At 41.7% G+C, this 18,765-nt stretch overlaps 1 non-coding gene across 1 annotated transcript; it reads right to left on the bottom strand.

The window, feature by feature from the left end:
• Positions 1-4,320: 4,320 nt before the first annotated feature.
• Positions 4,321-4,439, bottom strand: LOC112472713. Its single transcript, XR_003043743.1, has one exon. It is a non-coding gene; the product is annotated as a 5S ribosomal RNA (ribosomal RNA).
• Between the last annotated feature and the right edge of the window lie 14,326 nt (positions 4,440-18,765).

Below are 18,765 nucleotides of genomic sequence, written 5' to 3'. Positions count from 1 at the left end.
GTCTCTTTCCCGTTCTCCTTTCCTCTGCACTTAACGGATGACTGAGAGCATGATCCATACACAACACATAGGCAGGCGTAGACTTCTTGTCTAGCATCTGAGTTAATACTAGCGAGAGGACTATTCAGACGTTACATTCTAAGCTATCCGTAACTGTCAAAGCTAGAATAAAAATTCTGTCATGTCCTAGGCGTCTGTAGGTGTCTGCCTTGACTCTGTGAAAGCTTTATCCACTTAGTGAAACCCAAGCTCTCTTGTTCCCTGTTCGTAGGCTCTGTGGGATTCGCTTCTGCTTCCTATCTCTTCCAGTTTATTCCTAATGATCTGTCTTTTGGTTGTTCCTTATCTCCTCCCACTTCACCTTTTGGGCTTGATCTTAAAGTGACTTAGGTAACTTTTGACTCCGTACTGTACAAAGACTGTGTTCTTGCGGTCCGACTTCTCCATGTCTGGCTGCTTCAGAAACCTTTACAGCCCCAGCACAGTTGGTTTCAGGGATAACAACGCCTTGGCCAGCATCCCAGATGGGCCGGCTCCAGCCTCCCCTGCGGGAATGAATTATTTACCACGGGTTATTTCTAGGCATGACTCAGCTGGGTGTTCTTAGCCCAAATCAGGGTGATGACACAGGGCAAGATTCCAACAGCATTGATTCATGACTGCCATCTCATTCTTATCTCCTTTCTTTTTGAGATTTTAATATAGGTTTCTCAGTGTTCATTTACCTAATTTACTTACTTCATTGTCCTACTGGATTCTCAGCATAGTCTTCACACTCAAGTATAGTTCACAGGTTGTAAATTCAGATTTCCAGCCCTGTCACTGACTGGTTGTGTGTGACTCTGGGCAGTGTATTAAGCTCTGAACGTCACTCTCCTCCAGCTGTATAGCATAAGGACAAAAATGACCTTAATGATATCTCCCTTATGGGAAGGACCAAATGAAATAATACACGTAAAGGATTTGGCAGAGTCGCTGGCACGTAAGTCGTTAGATAAAAGATAGTTATTTTTGGACTCTCGGAGAAAATGAAACTCGTGAATTAAAGTTTTTACTATAGGATTAATACATGTTAAATAAAATATTTTTATTTCTTTCAAATTTATACAGCGGCTCAGGCTATACCATCAAAGCATTGCTTCCTGTATATCTGCAAGTTATTTTTACTAGTAGTAAAATGTGTTTTTTTTGCCCAAATGATCAAAAAAAAAATTAAGTTGCTATATTTATAGTTCACCTTTTTCACCAATAGGAATAATATAGTAGCAGTGGTACACATATGAGAACCATCCTCTCTATGCAAAACATCCCATTCGCAATATATACACATGTAACAAATCATCACATTGCCCACCTGAAACTCACATAATGTTACGTTGATTATTACCTCAGGAAAGCTGGGAAAAATTATCCTGAAAAGACAAATTGCCAAGAAATCAGAAATACTACTAGAAAATACTCGAGTCCTTTTTTGTGACATGGAACGATAGTTTCTTGGCCCATCACATCTCCTTCTCCTTTCAATAACTATTTTTGAGAGCTCAGTGTTTATTGAGAGCCTACTGTGAGTCAGGCTTTGTTTTTTCATTTATAACGACTAGAACAATTCGTCATATGAGGTACATGATCTTTAACAAAGATCTGTTTCACGCTGGGATTGCCGATGTTTATGCTGCTTTTCATTCCCAAGATAATTCGACATCTCTTACTACAAGGTGCTTACTACTATAGAATACTAATATAATTCAAACAAAATAATCTAAAATACAAAGGTTTTTATTTCAGAGCTGCATTTATCAACATTTTAAAAGTGTGGTTAAAATAAACTTTCTTTTCCAAGTCGACTTAAATGTGTTCTTGGGTGATCAGATATCTTTAATCATTTACAAAAGTGAAAATGGTTTTGGTTATAGTCAGATACAATTTATTGGTGAAAATCTGACAGATTTGCTCTGTAAGTCTATAAAATATTTTCTGTTTCTTTAAGGAAATAAGTGTCCAAGTTTATTTGTTAATTTAGGGGGGGTGGGGGTTAATACTTTCAAGAAAACAAAGGAAATGTATGAAAAATGATGACTTTGACATTCAGGATAAATTATATATTCAAATGAATTTGGCAGAATGAGGCCATCTGAGGCATTGCATTTAAGCTATTTTGAACTGATTTCTCCTCCTATAGAAGGTGACCAAATACTTCCATCAAAGGAGCTAATACCAATAACTCACATCGGAGCTCAGCTTTCCTGGGCCTCTCGGCAGGCAGAGTGAGGACCTCTGGGGCATTCAGGTTCAGCGAAATCTAGTTGAATAATTGTAGAAAATAAACACCCCTAGGAAGTATAGAAAGGTGAATGGTAGTAAAATGTTATTAAACTTAGGGATTTCAGCTTTCTCCCTTGTTTCTTCTGGCATTTTTCAAAGGAAATGCCACAATGACTTTGAGGCTTTTTAAGTCACATGCTGAACTTGCAATGGTATTAGAAAGGAAAGCCATTGTGAAATAGAAAGAGAAAAAAGCAGTTAGGACACTTTAATGAACACTTGAATGTACCTCAAATGAAAAACAGATGTTCTTTGTTAAGTTTAACTGCGTTTCTTATTCAGATTGAGGTAACTAGACGAGCCAGTGGGGCTGAATTGGCTACAGCAGGATCTTGTTCTAGGAAAGTTTGTATATTTTATGTTGTTTTGTACATAGTATTTCTCCCAGTTTTTTTCTGCATTTAGATAGAAGCGAGCATTTCAAAGTTTAAGCCTTGAAGATTGATTTTTTAATGTAGTATTTTGCATTAGTAATTTTTTTTTTACCTATACAAATAAAGTTCTGTATGTTTTAAATTTATGAAATAGTTTTAGTTTTGTAACTATTGCATCAGTCTTATTCTGGCATTTCATTTTTTTTTTTAAATGCATCATTGACATACAACATAGATTGATTTCAATGTTTTAGAATAGCAACTGATGTTATATTAAATACATTTTATTAACACCCTCTCTCCCCAATAAATATTTATCCACACCTCACCATAACCGCTCCCTCCAAAACAAGAAAGAAAAGAAACACACAAATAAAACCCCATTAAACAAAGTTTTTTTCTGGGCAACCCATTTTAATCTATCAATCAGTGATACTTGCTCCTGTATGCCAAGATTTGCTCTCCCGTGTCAACTGATTCATTCAATAGAAATATGGTCACGAGCCAATGCAGACTCATCCCTTATGACTCTTTCTGAAAGCATAAATTATAATACTCCTCCAGCTCTAAGAAGTTTTGAGGTATACTGGTTCTTCTTTTTCCCCCCCAGGATATATATTGAACTGCACCTGGCATTCTGTTTGGTCATATCTGTGTCAGAAACTACAAGGTCAGAAAGCAAGAAAAAATGAAGACGGGAAAAAAATAATTGGGGGAATAGAGGTGTGGATAAAACAGTATATTAACATATCATTAATTTTTAAGTTAATGGCTTCCCTAGGCATTGTATAAGGTGTAAAAAGAGACACAATCTCGGCCCACAACAAGGTGAGAAAAATATGTGATTTATTCAGAACCCTTCAATGAGACAATGAGAGAAATACAGACAGCTCGGTAGGTATTCCGCTGCTCTAAATGGACGAATCTTTTTCAGTTCCGTGTCTCTATGTCTGTGTATATTTCAATGCCTGACAAATTTATTCTCTCTTTTTTTTAATCTTTATCATTTAAAAAGGAAATCCATAAAACAAAACTACAACCAGGCCATAGGATAAGCTTAGCAAACGCTGTAGGACGCAGAGCTGAGCGTTCGGCAGGCCCGGCCTGTGGAAACTTACACCACGGCCAGCTTCAGTGTCCGACGGGAGGTGGGTGAAAAAAAAACAAAAAACTGCAGCATTTCCCAAGGACAAAATCACAGGTCCAAAGCCACTTCTGAGTTTGTACCAGACACACGGGAGGAAGGACGGGAAGGGACACAGCAGACCAGCTGAGACTCTGTCAGAAGCCGCGTGTATCTCACAGGTCGTGCTCACGATTTATCCTGTTATGCTACATCCCGTCACACGTAAATTTTAGGTCATGGCTTCAAGTTTCTCATTCTGAGTCTTCTTTCTGTTTTGTTTTGTTCTTTTCTCATTTTGGAATCTTCAGGATTACTTTATAAATGCTGTGTTTTAAGTAGGATAGATTTTTCAGTGGGACTCAAAATGTCATTTTCTCAAAACAACTCTTTCTTTTAGGGGGGATAAAACCCAACAACTAATAATTAAGAGTTCAACCACTGCAATATTAAAGCAGGTTAGATTTAGGAATATATATATAATTTTTTTTTTTTTTTTTTAGCCTATAGCACCTGGTCTTCCTAGGTGGTTTCCCATCCAAGTACTAACCAGGCCCGACCCTGCTTAGCTTCCAAGATCAGATGAGATCGGGCACGTTCAGGGTGGCATGGCCATAGACAGGAATCAATGTTTTTAATTTATAAAGCAAATTGATAAATGATTGATTTTTTACATTTTGAAAGTTTTTGTTTTTGAGTAAACAAGATCTCTATTTTGCAGACCTGGTTGTTTAAATTTTGGGAGGAGTGTCTAGAAAAGACAGGGAACCCAATCAGAACGTCAGCTGGACCCTCTCCAGAGCGAGGCAAAGGACCCGTGCTCCCTGGGCACGGCCCTCCTCCTAGACCAGGTCAGAGAAGCCAGGAGGCAGGACGGAGCATCGCTCTGTCGTCCTGCACTGGTGGTTTCCTGCACACCGCATCTCCCCCAACCCCAGCTCTTCCTCTCATCGGAACTCTGGAGGCACTTCCTTGACAAGATGCTTTGTCAAAGAGTAGTTCCTGTACATCAAATACATCTTGTACGTTTACTATCCTGTCATCCACTCGTAGTTCCCGTCCTTGGTCAAGTTGAGGATGCTTCGCATGTAAATGATAATTCTACTTTTCTTGTTAACGTCTCCGTGTGTCAATGAACAGATAACTATGAAAAGTTCTGTTACAGCTTACAAAAGCACACTATTAAGATCTACGTTTCGCATACCAGGATTAAATAAGAAAATTACCTACAGTTTAAGGCATAGTGAAGTGTTCGATTAACTTATAAATGCATACTCTTATTATTATTCACCCTTATAGAGTATCAGCCAGAAAGGATGATATCACATTTCCTTCCTTAGTCTCACTCCTCTAAACCAGACATCCCAGCAAAAATAAATATGAACTTGTATCAGCAAATTCATCCTCGTGAGGTCTGTATGGCTTTCATCAGGACCTTTTCACTCTCTCTGCCCTCCCGGCCTTTGGCCATCCAGCCGGAAGCTGAGAGTCTCAGAACTTCCCTTCTGGGTTCTTTGATCATCGTTTACAGTGCCTCGTCCCAGTGGTGCTCAGTCTCCTGGTTACCTGGAAAATTGTCCTTCTCTCAGCCAATTCCAGAAGGCAGGCTTGTTTAGGGCTAGAATACTGACACTGAAGCAACAGGTACATTCACCTGCATCCACACGCATGCACACACACATCCACACGCATGCACACACATCCACACGCATGCACATCCACATCCACACGCATGCATCCACATCCACACGCATGCACACACATCCACACACATGCACACACACACCCACACGCACGCACACATCCACACACATGCACACACACACCCACACGCACGCACACATCCACACACATGCACACACACACCCACACGCACGCACACATCCACACACATGCACACACACACCCACACGCACGCACACATCCACACACATGCACACACACACCCACACGCACGCACACATCCACACACATGCACACACACACCCACACGCACGCACACATCCACACACATGCACACACACACCCACACGCACGCACACATCCACACACATGCACACACACACCCACACGCACGCACACATCCACACACATGCACACACACACCCACACGCACGCACACATCCACACACATGCACACACACACCCACACGCACGCACACATCCACACACATGCACACACACACCCACACGCACGCACACATCCACACACATGCACACACACACCCACACGCACGCACACATCCACACACATGCACACACACACCCACACGCACGCACACATCCACACACATGCACACACACACCCACACGCACGCACACATCCACACACATGCACACACACACCCACACGCACGCACACATCCACACACATGCACACACACACCCACACGCACGCACACATCCACACACATGCACACACACACCCACACGCACGCACACATCCACACACATGCACACACACACCCACACGCACGCACACATCCACACACATGCACACACACACCCACACGCACGCACACATCCACACACATGCACACACACACCCACACGCACGCACACATCCACACACATGCACACACACACCCACACGCACGCACACATCCACACACATGCACACACACACCCACACGCACGCACACATCCACACACATGCACACACACATCCACACACATGCACACACACATACACATCCACACACATGCACACACATCCACACACATCCACACGTGCACACACACCCACACACATGCACACACACACATCCACACACATGCACACACACATGCACACGCTCACTTTTTTCCCCATTGCGTGTGTGTTGTGGGCAGGGTGTTTAATCACATTTCAGAACATGTAATAATTAAACGTAAAATGAACATTTCATAGGCATATTGAATAATAAGGACAATTTATTTTAGATTTGCAGCATTCATCCGCATTTTATTTTCAATATTTTACTGTTTCAAATTTTGTTTGCTTTTTCAACCTCTCCCTCTTTAAGAAATTTTTCCAAGCGTGCATTTTCCTAGGAACAATGTAAAAAATGACTCAGGAAGCTCTTTTTTCCCTCTTTGGAGTTCCACAGGGTTTTCTCTAAGAGTTTTGGCGATGGTTTCTACCAGAAGCCTGACGTCATTGCCCCCAGTGAAGAGTCTAGGAAGGCCTGGGCAACCTGGCAGGTCGTAGGAAACCATCCGTCAGGCCAGGGTCAGGATAGACACCCGGAATGTCACAAAAGACTTCTCACCTTATACAAATGAAAACCCTTAGCAGACAGAAAGTTCAAGGGGAACTAGCATCGCTCACACAGAGCAGAGGGAGAAAAAAGTGTCTGGACAGCAAACCTACGCTTCTCCAGCCGCATAGATAAGATGACAGCCACAGGTTCTACCGTCTTACTGAGGCCAGTGTTTCCACTCAGAGTAATTCCAAATCTAATAAATTTTTGTTTGAATGAGCTTTACATTTATTAAAGTGAGTCTTGAATTTGGGGGAATATGATGTATATTCATGGATATAAAAACCCAAGATTCTTCTTGGGCAAAGCACTTGAGGACATTCCCAGTGCAATATTAGAATTTTAATTTTAGAACCAACAATCTTGCCTACTTTTGTATGTGCTTTGTAAATCGTCATTACTGTCCAAATCACTGACCCAAGTATTGCTGTAGTAGTGACTGTATTAACCAGAGATTGTGGACCTGACCATAACAGCTGTAGGCAAGGATTGCTTATGTGATTCCCAAGAAGTACGTTTCCTTGGCAACATTCTGTTACTGAAAAACCATTGGACCAGGGATGGGTGGTGCTCAGGAAGCACTGTAGCAGGGCTGGGTGTTTTTTAGTTACTTTCATCAACCATTTTGTTTTCCATTTGAAAGTAGCAGGAAGCTTCACCCTTCTATAAGTAAGAGACAGTTTTTCTATATATATGAAGTGGTTGTTTAACATCAGCCTAAGAAATAGAAGTATGAGCAAAAGTTCAGGAAGCAAAGTACAAACAGTTCGCCCAGCTGGAAGGTGGTTCGGACCTGACATCCAAGACTCGTTTCTACTCAGCTGTTTTCGGGTTTTACTTATACATTTTCCGAAATGTGCACCTTTGAATCGAGAGTTCTTTCTATAGTTTTGTTAACTATTTTACGAAAAACAATGTGGATATACAGGGTACAAATGATTTCATTAGACATTTTAAAATAGAGATATTGTGTATTTGAATGACATTAAATGAAATCACCGAAGGAAAGGAGACCCCTTTCCTACCTCGTCTGCCATGGGTCACTAATCCCGCATGCACAGGTACCATCTGCAATGTGAATAAAATGGAGGTAGCCAAACAAGGAAGTCATGAACTGTTATACATTTATTGAAAATTATTACCATTATTTGGATATCCTGAAGAAATAAAATCAATTTGATTATGGGTTTCTCTTGCAAATTTGAAGGATAAAACCAAATAATATTCCATGAGATTCAGATTGGAGAACATAAAGAACAGCAATGAAAGCCACCTTCTAACTCGGAACACTGGAAAGAGCGTCAGTCTCTCTGTACTGTTGTTGTTGGGGGAAATGTTTCAGAGGTTTAAGACAGTATGACGTTGTCACTATTTAAATCCCATCTTTAAGACTGTTTTTGTCACCTCGGTTTTGTTCTATAAGAGCTGTAAACTTTGGATTGGTAGCAAAGACGCTCCAGCCCCACCAACCACAGCAATGTGAAAACATTGTTTTCTAAATATTTTTCTGAGTGGAAGTATTTGATAGCATCTTATAGTAAAGGGAAAAACATATTTTTTTGAAAAAAGGACTTAGATCCTGATTTTGCCATTTGTTTTTGTGACCTTGGATGTGTTTCTGCAGGTCTCTGAGTTTAAGAGTTTTCATGTAAAATGAGACTAAACATACTTGTCTTAGTGTTGTTTCTAGTAAAGGTGGATGTCTGTAGAAGTCCCTTCCCCTGAGAACGCACTGACCAGCACAAAGACAGAACCCTGATTGTGACCAGATTAGGAGTGAGTCTGCCCAGGGCATCGCACTTTATATGCCTGAGAAAAGACTGAGGCAAACATTCTGCCAACTGGATACCATGTCTGTTACCAAGGACCAGGAATCAGTGTAATAGTTTTTGAAGTGACAGCTATTCTAGAGAATAAAACCGTTAATGCCTCCAGAAAGAGAATGGATTAGAAAAGTTGTCCCAATCATCTACTGCTTTCTCCCGGAAAAGCTTACTGGGTTACGACTGACTTCTCTGTAAAACAAACGAAAATAAAACCAAAAAGTTTCCTTATCAAAACCAAGTAACTACTTTTTTGAGTCATTCAAAAGAAAGGATGTTTATTGCATAATAAATTTGCAGATACAGAATTCTCATCTTTACATTAAGTGAAACCAGGCATTAGATTAAAAATATCTAAAAGGAGGTATCTGCTCACTGAAGAAAAATTTATCTCCTTTAAAAATTGATAGTTATAGGTAATCACTTGTCTCAACACCATCAACGTACTTAGGATGTTAATGCGAGTGCTCTTCAAATCTTTGGACATCCTTTGCCCCATGTCAGCCTTGCTCCCCGCCCCTTTGCACACATGTGTACACATGGACAACACAACCCATTGTTCATTTTGCAGGTGCAGCAGCAGCAGCTGTTGAGAGCACCTTAGTTCAGTTTCAGGTACTTTTTTGACATCCCATATGTCTTAATTGAAGGTTAGTGAGAAGGGAGGAAGTTTGGAGGAGGCCGAGGGAAGAGCTGGATAAAGCCAGTTCACTGTATTTGTGTAACCTATGGTTGACCGCCGCCATCATCAAACAGCTCTTCAAAGGGCTGCATCATTTATTTCCTTGACCTTTTAGGACTTTTCCATTCACAAATTGCCTCTCCCCACCACACACACACTTGAGCTTATAGTGATGGATATCGATTTTGAGAAACACTGAGTTATGGTTCTTTAAAAAAAAAAATCCTTTTGGCAAGTTGTTGTAGAAAAAAACCCTAGACCAGCGCTCAGAAAACCTGGATTAGTTCTGCCATTAAACAGCCGGATGGCCATGAGCAAGTCACCATTCTTGGCCTTCGGTCTCATTGTGAGATGGAGTAGTGGGACTAGATGTCTGTGTACTTTCATTTCTGCAATTATTTATTTCTAAGATAAATTCCTATTCAAGAAAACAATTCTTTAAAGTTTCAGTAGGATTCATGGCAACACCACCAACACTAAAGGAATTGATTGATCACCTTCAGGGAGTGAAGTAGGGACCACTGCTCATCCATCTCCTTGTCCCTAATGAAAACAAGGAGTTTCCCTGTAAACAAGGTGCCTTTTTTTTTCCCAAGAGTTGGAGAGCCCCATGATTCAGGTTTCAGGGGATGGACCATTTGCCCCAGATATGAGCCTAGCACTCTGAGGCCAACGGGTTAGTCCTTTGGTGTTCTAAATGCAAATTTGGACATAGTCACCAATTGAAGTTCTGTTTAACTTTTTTTAAAAATCAAGAATATTCCTGGTCTACCAATTGTTATTTGCCATGTTATTGGTAGGAAAAAAATCTGCCCGGACCACCTGGCTCAAATTTTGTGGTGTTTGCACCTTTGCCTCTCACAAAAATGATGCTTCTAAAAATAATATCTGATAGAAGAATGATGTCTTTCACCATTCACATTAATTCATAACTGATCACCTGTAACAGATAACTACTTAGACTACAATTTTACTATTCTAGTCTGGCTAAGTGCTTCTGGAGACTAGAAGCACAAAACTCTGCTCACTCAAAAAGCTTGTTAATGGGTCCCTCATGACTCAGCTATCAATTTTTTAGTATCAGATGTACATGCTGTAGCCATTATTACTTTCACTTAGAGCTAGATCTGACCTGACTGTACATCAGCTTATGAGATTTTATTTATTTTCATTTTAGTAGTAGGTAAAGAGTAGAAATAATGGTGTATAGAAAATGTATATTTTAACAAAAACTTCCAGTGTAATATTATGAATGTAGCTACTTTGTCTTTTAAAAGACTTGTTAATTTTTTGCATGGTTTATACCTTTAACGTATCCTAGGTTGTTTAAATGTGCTTTGTAAGCAATGATAAAATGACAAGTTATCATTGATCTGTCCTTTCTTCCATCTCAGAGGGATTCATTAAATAATGCATGCACCCATGTGAATTACCTTCTTCACTATAGTATCCCCAGACCATTAGCCAAATATAGCAACATTAGCATCTTTCAACCCTTAGAAACCCTTTTGGCTTTCATTTAATTAAATTATCCCATTATGAAAACTCTTATAATGAGATTAAATTTAATTATTTATTAGACACTTATTTGCACTAGGGAACCTATCAATTATGCATGATGGAGCTAAACATTTTTCAATCCATCACCTTTTCTTTTCAAGGAAGGTGCAATTTATTAAGTACATTTGGGATACTATATCTAGCTGACCTTAATGGGAATAAGTATTTAGCTCTCTTAAAAGCTATTGTAATAAGGATTAAAATTACTATGTCTGAGAAGGAGACGAGAGAATTGCCGTCAGATATTTTAGTGTTCTAGACTTTCAGTTTTTGCAAATCCTCCTAATAGTCTATCTCAGAGGATTTTCCTATTATTATATGTTTACCAAATATGTCAAATATAGCTTAAAGTTTACACATAGGAATAAGTATGTATTTACATCATATAGTTTTTGAATAATTCTTTAGTAAAATGTTAATACTAGTAATATCTTAAATGCTGATTTTAAAAACTGTTATGGAAAATTTCAGAATACACAAAAATAGAATAAATATAATGAACGACCCAGGTCACTGTCGTGTATCTTCAGCCATTTCCAACTTACAGCCAACCTTGTTTCACCTGTTACCTTTCACCCCAACTGAAGCAAGTCTGAGACATGATATCATTTTGATAACTTTTATGAAAATTGAGCGTCTCAAAGGCAAAATGGTTTTTACGATGGGTGGAACTTTTAATTAATGCTGTGATGATGTCAATTCATGGCGTAGGTTCTCCTCTCAAGTCTCATCAATACGTAATTAATTATTCTTCTGGTATGATTTGTGCTGTGTCTTCAGTCAAGATGGTAGGAAGGATATGATTTAAAAATTATAAAATACGTGCGATTGATGGCATGTATATTTTTAATAACACAATGGACTATTGTCATAGCTCCCTAATTGGCCTCCTTGCTTCTACCTTTGTCACGCTAGAGTTTATTCTCCACACAGAAGCTACGGTGACCCTTTTAAAAGGAGTCATTGTGCCATGATTCTGCTCAAAACGCTGCAATGGTTCTTTATTTCACTCTGGGTAAAACTAAAAATCCCCATCACGGCCACAAAGCTGCAGATCATCTGAATCCCTGATGGGTTCTCTGATCTCCTCCCCCGCCTCTCCTACCGCTTACTGCTCTCCAGCCGCAGTGACCTTGCAGAGGCTCAGACACCTGAGGCACATCCAGGCCTCAGATCCTCCCGCCTGCTCTTCCCCAGCCATCTCTGTGGCCTGCTTTCCCCCTGGCTTTACCTGTCTGACATGTGATCAGGGAGGCCTGCCCTGACGACCCTGGTGAACCGCACCTCCCGCCCCCACCACCTTCACGCTTTATCTTCCTCCCTGCTCCGTCTTCCCTCGTGGCGCTCATCGTCATCTGACCTAGGTATTTCTTTATTTTTGCCTTTCCTCCCAAAAGATGATTTTCATGAGAGAAGGGACTTCGTTTGCATTGTTTTATTCTGTCTCCCCTATGCTAGAACAATGCCTGGCATAAATAATAGGGTATTCAATGGATATTTGCAAATAAATGAAAGAAAATAATACCAATTTTCTGAGATAATATATATGTTTGACTATTCATAACAGTAGTTTTTTTGTTTTTTGGGGGTTTTTTTTTTAGCTTTTTTTTGTGGGGGGGGGGTGGTAGAAGAGGATGAGATAGGAAGGTAAACTAGGACCAGTTTGTGTTATCGTCATGGCAAGTCAATTGTAAGGCTGTTAGATATTATTCTGTTAGCCAATGTGTTTATGGGGTCAAGGCGAAAAAAATAGGTTCAGGTCGGATGGGAACTGAGGGCAAACTGAAGAGCTCATGACCCATCAAAAGAGAGTAGCAGAAGCAATTTATGAGACTCGGCTCAGAGTCGATCTGTCTTCTCATTTCTTAAGAGAAGCTGAACAAGTAGAATTTTGTGTGAAACTTCCCAACTGTAAAAACACTGTATGAACCAGACTAATTATATCCATGGGATGCCATTTTGCAACATCAACACTGAGTGTTGGAGACCAGAATAGCATTTAAGGTAGAGAAAGAAGGATCACATTTCTCTTTACAAAGGTCAGTTGGGTGTCCCTGTGGGGAGTGGACTCACACGGTGAGAGCCCAGAGGCAGAGAACCCAGCTAAAAGGCGACAGTATTAGGTGAGGTGAGAATTATGGAGGCGTGCAGGCAGGTGGTGTCAGAGGAGGGAGAAGTGTCAAGATTTGCTGGACAACTGGGTGAGACAGGGAGGCATGCAGGATGGCTTGTGGTTTCGTAGCTTAGGAGAGCAGGGGATGAGGCTTAGAGGCTGATCAAGGGCTAGGAATGATGATGGTGATTGGAGAAAGGACGTGACTTCAGTCATCTCTCAGTATCGAGACAGAGCTGTCCTTCAGGCAGTCAAAATCATGGGTCAGGGCCGAGGAGATGAGGCCACGCGGGATTTCTGAACCACGGCGTTGCTGTCGTCTGGGGCCGGGTGGGTCTCCTTTGCAGAGGGCTGCCCGCTACGTCGTAGGACGATGAGCAACATTGCTGCCATCCACCCGCTAGGTGCTAGTAGCACTTCCTAGTTAGAACAACCAGGAGCATTTCTAAACATTAACAAATGCCCCCTAAGGGGCAAAAGTTGCCCCTAGTCGAGAACCACCGGACTAAAGATATAAAATTCAGACTCGTCATGTTTGCCTAGTGTTTTTCAAATTGTTATGTGAGTATGAATAACTGGGGACATTTTAAAACATGGAAGTCGATTCAGTAGTTCTGGAGAGGACCTGAGGTGCCGCCTCCCTGACAGTCTCAGGTGATGCTGAGGCTGCCAGTCCAAGGATCACACTTTAGCCCAAGAATGACAGGTGACACTTGAAATCATGAGATGGATCCAGATCACCCAGAAAGACTGTTTCGAGCAGGGGTTTTCACCTCACAAAAGTGAGCTTTAAGGGGGGTTATGAATTAGGCTTCCCAAGTGACTATTTTCTTTTCTTCCTCTTATTAAAAAAAAAATTATATATTTCTCTCTTACGTCGTAAACGTTTTATTAGGGTAGCATTGTCCTCTTGTACTCTGGAATGAGTGAGAGTCCCAGCAGAAGACAGCATTCCACTCAGATGACACAACTCCAGTGCATTTAACAAAGAACTGTTTGCGCAGATGTAGGAAAGGTTGAGGAAACCAGTCAGGAATTGTAAGTCTCTAGGACACTGGCGACGCTGTGCAGACAGAACCGGTGCCACGGAGAAGGACCGCTGAGGAGGAGCTGTGGTCCTGGGGAGGAGCAGCCTCTGGCAGACACACAGCACAAAGCGGGAGGCAGTCAGGAAGGACGCCCCTGCCTCTCTCCCTTCCAGCCCCCCACCATCCGCCTGGTGCTTCCATTTGGTCGGGTCCATTCAAAGCCTGTCCCCTGGGAGCCTGGGTGATGGAGTCGGAAGCACTCAGAGTCCTGAAGCAAGAGAGAGTGGAGAAGAACAGAGAAGGGAGCTAGAGGGAGAAGGGGACACACAAGAATCACGAGCACGCACTACAAATGGGTATAAAAGGTACATATTCGGGCAATGTGTATTTGTCATTATCTCCACATTATGATATCGAGAATAGTTTCCCATAAGAGAGATTAAATAAAAGATCCTGCTATTACGATCACAGAGATTCGGCTTTGTTTATGTTGGCTCTGGCTTTAATTAAAAAACGTCCGTGAAAGTGAGACAGGGCTCAGCTATCTTTGGTTTTATTTTCGCTGCTGAACATGCACCCAGGAGCCGCAGTGCTTCTTTGTGGCCGCGTCCTGTCTATGGAAGCATGAAGCCAACGAAGACAAAGAAGCAGCTTGTGTGTGTCTCCCTGAAAACATACCAGGCCAGGTGGAATTCTTTGATGAGGGCAAGGCTCAATTTTGAAACGTTGGGATGACTCCCAAACTAACATTTGTCTCCAAAAGGGGCTTGAAGCACTGTGTGGTGCACAGGGCAGACTCTGAAGTCGAGCTTGCGGTGAGTTTTTGAATCTAAGCTTCCCACTCGCGAGGTGGCCAAGTTTAGGCCAGCTCTGTAACATCATTTAGTATCAGTTTTCTCGCCTGTAAAAATGAGAATCTGTAAAGTGGAAATAGTAGTAGTACTTACCCCATTGGGTTATCATGAGAACGAATCAAGCTAAGAGAAGCAAAGCGCTTAGAATCGTCCGTGGCGTAAGGAAGGCCCTCAATAATCATCAGCTTTGCTGTTCTTAGAATAAAATCGGTTGCCTTGTTACCAAAGAAAAAGTGTAAAAATAAGTGAGAACTTTTCAGTGCTGTGAAAATGTTCAGAGAGGAAGCAGAGGAAGAAAACTTAACTGGTCCCCTCATCAAGGATGTCACCTGCTGAGAATTACTGATATTTCTCTATTTCCCTATAGAAGGCCACTGGATAAAGCTGTTGGCAATTCTCAGAGCGCCGAACGTCTCTCATTTTCTTCTGTTTGCGCATACTAATGCCGTTAAAAAATAATTCCTATTTCTGTTCTAAGTGGAACATCCGCAGTGCTCTGGAACATGCCAGATTTTGTTGTTTTCGTGGAGAATTTTCCCAATAATCATCTAACACGAGAGTCACAAACTCAATTAGAGCTACAGGTTTACATCGTGATCCTTTCCAAAAGTTTAGTGTATAAATGGAGAAACGGCATAAGGGTTTCCTCTGTTCTTCTGCATACCTACAGTTCTTCCAAAGTCTTATGAAGTCCACAGCATGCGGGGACGAAGGCTTCAGAGCCAGTGACCATCAAATGCTCGTTTCGTTTTCTCTGAGTAGAAAGGGAAGCTACTCTCACGACATTTGGCCAGAGTTCCAGCGCGGCTTGGCTCTCTTTGTGGGAAATTTTGACCTATGTTCGAGGTAAATATTTTGATTTAAGAACCTGAAGGAACTCTTACAACACGGACAGAAAACTGCTGGGCTTACCAGCCTCCCCGGGAGAGGCGCTGCAGGCGGGTTTTAACGTGAAGTGTCTGGGTGCTGGGAACGTGTCCGCAGGCTGCGGACCGCAGTGACAAAGCTCTCGCCGTTTCTCTGCAGTCGCAATTAGAGGGACTGCGAACCTTGTCAGCGATGGCAGAGTACATGATAACCCACCTGGGCACACAGGGAGTGCTGGGACAATTCAGTTCATGGAGTCTTCGGGAATTCTGCTTCATGGAAGAGCCTCCTGTAGATAGTATCGTGTGCTGCCCAGACCCTTCTTTGGGAATGAAGGACTCACTCCCCGGCTTCCAGTGCTGCCAGAAGGTGCTCCTTAGCTGTCAGCCTGGCTGAAAAGCACAGCCTGGCTTAAGGGCACACCCTCCCCTGGGGCAGCCAGCATCCAAAGACTGACATGGGACTGTGGGGCTGGGTTTCTAGCCCCAACTCAGGGTCACTGAAGGGCCTTCCTGGAGGCGGCCTTGCAGTCACCCCCTTTCTCTGCCCACCCTACTGTCTTCCCTGCCCTCCCACGGTACACCCTGCAGCCCTCCCTAATGAATATGCTGCATGCCAATCCGCTTTGATCCTTTCTAGGAAACCCGGCTTGTGAAACCCTCAGGCAACAGAGTGAACAAAGCAACATACCTTCATGCGACAGACCTTTAGGAGCAAGATTTGTTGCATCCGTTATTAACCAAACAGAAATTCACATGACCGAGTACCCAAAGATGACGCACACGTGGCCAGTCAGGAGCCACACAATTACAGCGTTTCTGTCAAGCTACACTACAGCATCGACGTTTGCTTTTGGACACAATTAGGTTGCTTTTTAGTTTACATACATAATTTGTATTTTTCCTTTTCTTATAATCAAAAATGCAAAAATGGCTGTTTTTTTTTTTTTAATTCGTGACATGAAGATTGTTTTATAGTCTGTATATTTCGAGTAAATTTCCAATGCAGTAAAATAAATGGCACAACAAATTTTGTGCCTAGGTGTTTATGGGCATTTTATCCTGGGAAATGGTCCGTGCCTTTCACTGGAGTCCCATAGGAGTTCATGACCCCAAAAAAGGTTAAGAACAATTGGTATAAAGTAAAATGAGAAGCAGAACTAGAATAATATCCTGAGCATACGGAAGGAACTCAAATGCCTGCTGAATATCCAGGGGCAGTAGGAGTCGTGAGTGCAGGAGACCGAGCAGCTCCTGCCGAAGATGCCAGCTGCTGGCCTGTGGGAGCACCTGGGGCTGTCATCACCGCCACCAGACAGGTGCTAGGGATGCCTCGGATGGAGACGGGACACACTTTTATTGACATTTGAAAGATGGTCTCCCTGAGTTTTTGCTCAACTTGAATTATCTTCTACTTCTGACTCTCCGAACTGCTCCCTTTGGCACATCTCCTCCTTTTGGTCTTTCTCTCATGCCGTAGAATTAAACTGTGGCTCTTTCACCTACGACGTTGGTTTGGACTATGATGTTTCAGCTTGTGTCATTAAAAGATAAGATCATTTGAAAATCTATAATCATAACTGCAGTCATAATCATCGTGCCTAACCAATGAATGATAATTTCTTTATATTGTCGAATATCCAGTTAGTGCCAATTTATGTCATTGCCATTTTCCCACAATTTTGCATCAGTCTCATATATTGCTTTTCAAAAGTTTGTTTGAATCAAAAAAGGTCCACCAAGTGAAATTAATGTTTTTAAAATCTTTTTTTTACTTCTCTCTCTCTCTCTCTCTCGCTCGCTCTCTCCATTTAATGCTATTAGTTGCAAAAGAATTCAAGTCGTTTGTTCTGCAGGGGTTGCCACAGTCTGGATTTTGACGGCCTTTGTATGCTGTATTTTAATACGTTTCTCTGTCATCCATATTTCCTGTAAATTGTAGTTGGACTTTTAAATAACTCTATGATACGATGACATCCAAAATCTCCTAGTCTTATTCTGAAATGTTATTGCTTTTTAAATGTACGTTTTTTATTAGGTCACTTTCTTTCTTAAACACAAAAGATGCCTGAATAGGCTGAAGGATGTCAGTCCTTCACGCGCCGGACCCCACGACCATTTTCCATCCGACTTCACGGTGCCCCTTTCTTTCCCAGCCACTGCACCGTAATCGAATTGACTTATGATCAATCCCCCAAACGAGCACAATTATTTTTTAATGTTTTTAGTGTTTTTTAAAGTCAAAAAAAACAAAAAATGAAGTATGCACTTTAAGAAGTGAAACAACGTAAATATTTAAAGAGAGTTAATGACCTCCCTTCAACCCCCTCCCATGCCCATTCTCTTCACCAGTGCCAACAGCCCGGGGTGTGTATTTTCATAACTTTCCTCATTCTTTTCCAAACACATATATTATTTATAAGGTTTCCTTCTTGTTTTCAAAAATGGCATCACAGTATGCACACTCCTCAGCAATTTATTTTTTATTTGAAAGTGGATATCCCTCCAGGTTTATAGATACGGGTCTACCTTGTTCGTTAGAGAAGCAGCATGCTATTCTTCAGTGCCTGTGGTGTACCCAGGTATTCCTCGACTGGTGGAGGATCAAGTTGGTTCCATTTTTGCCATTACCCAAACGACGCAGTGAAAGCCCTTCACAGGAGTCTTTTCTGTTTCAATAGGGTCCATTCTCAAAAGTGGGCCTGTTCGATACAGCGTATGTAAACTCTGTAAAGTTTTAATGAATACTACCGGTTTGCATTTCCAAGATATCGTGGC

This window comes from Pteropus alecto, unplaced genomic scaffold (assembly GCF_000325575.1).
Source record: "Pteropus alecto unplaced genomic scaffold, ASM32557v1 scaffold87, whole genome shotgun sequence".
Taxonomy (NCBI): Eukaryota; Metazoa; Chordata; class Mammalia; order Chiroptera; family Pteropodidae; genus Pteropus; species Pteropus alecto.
This window is presented reverse-complemented; position numbering and strand designations above follow the sequence as displayed.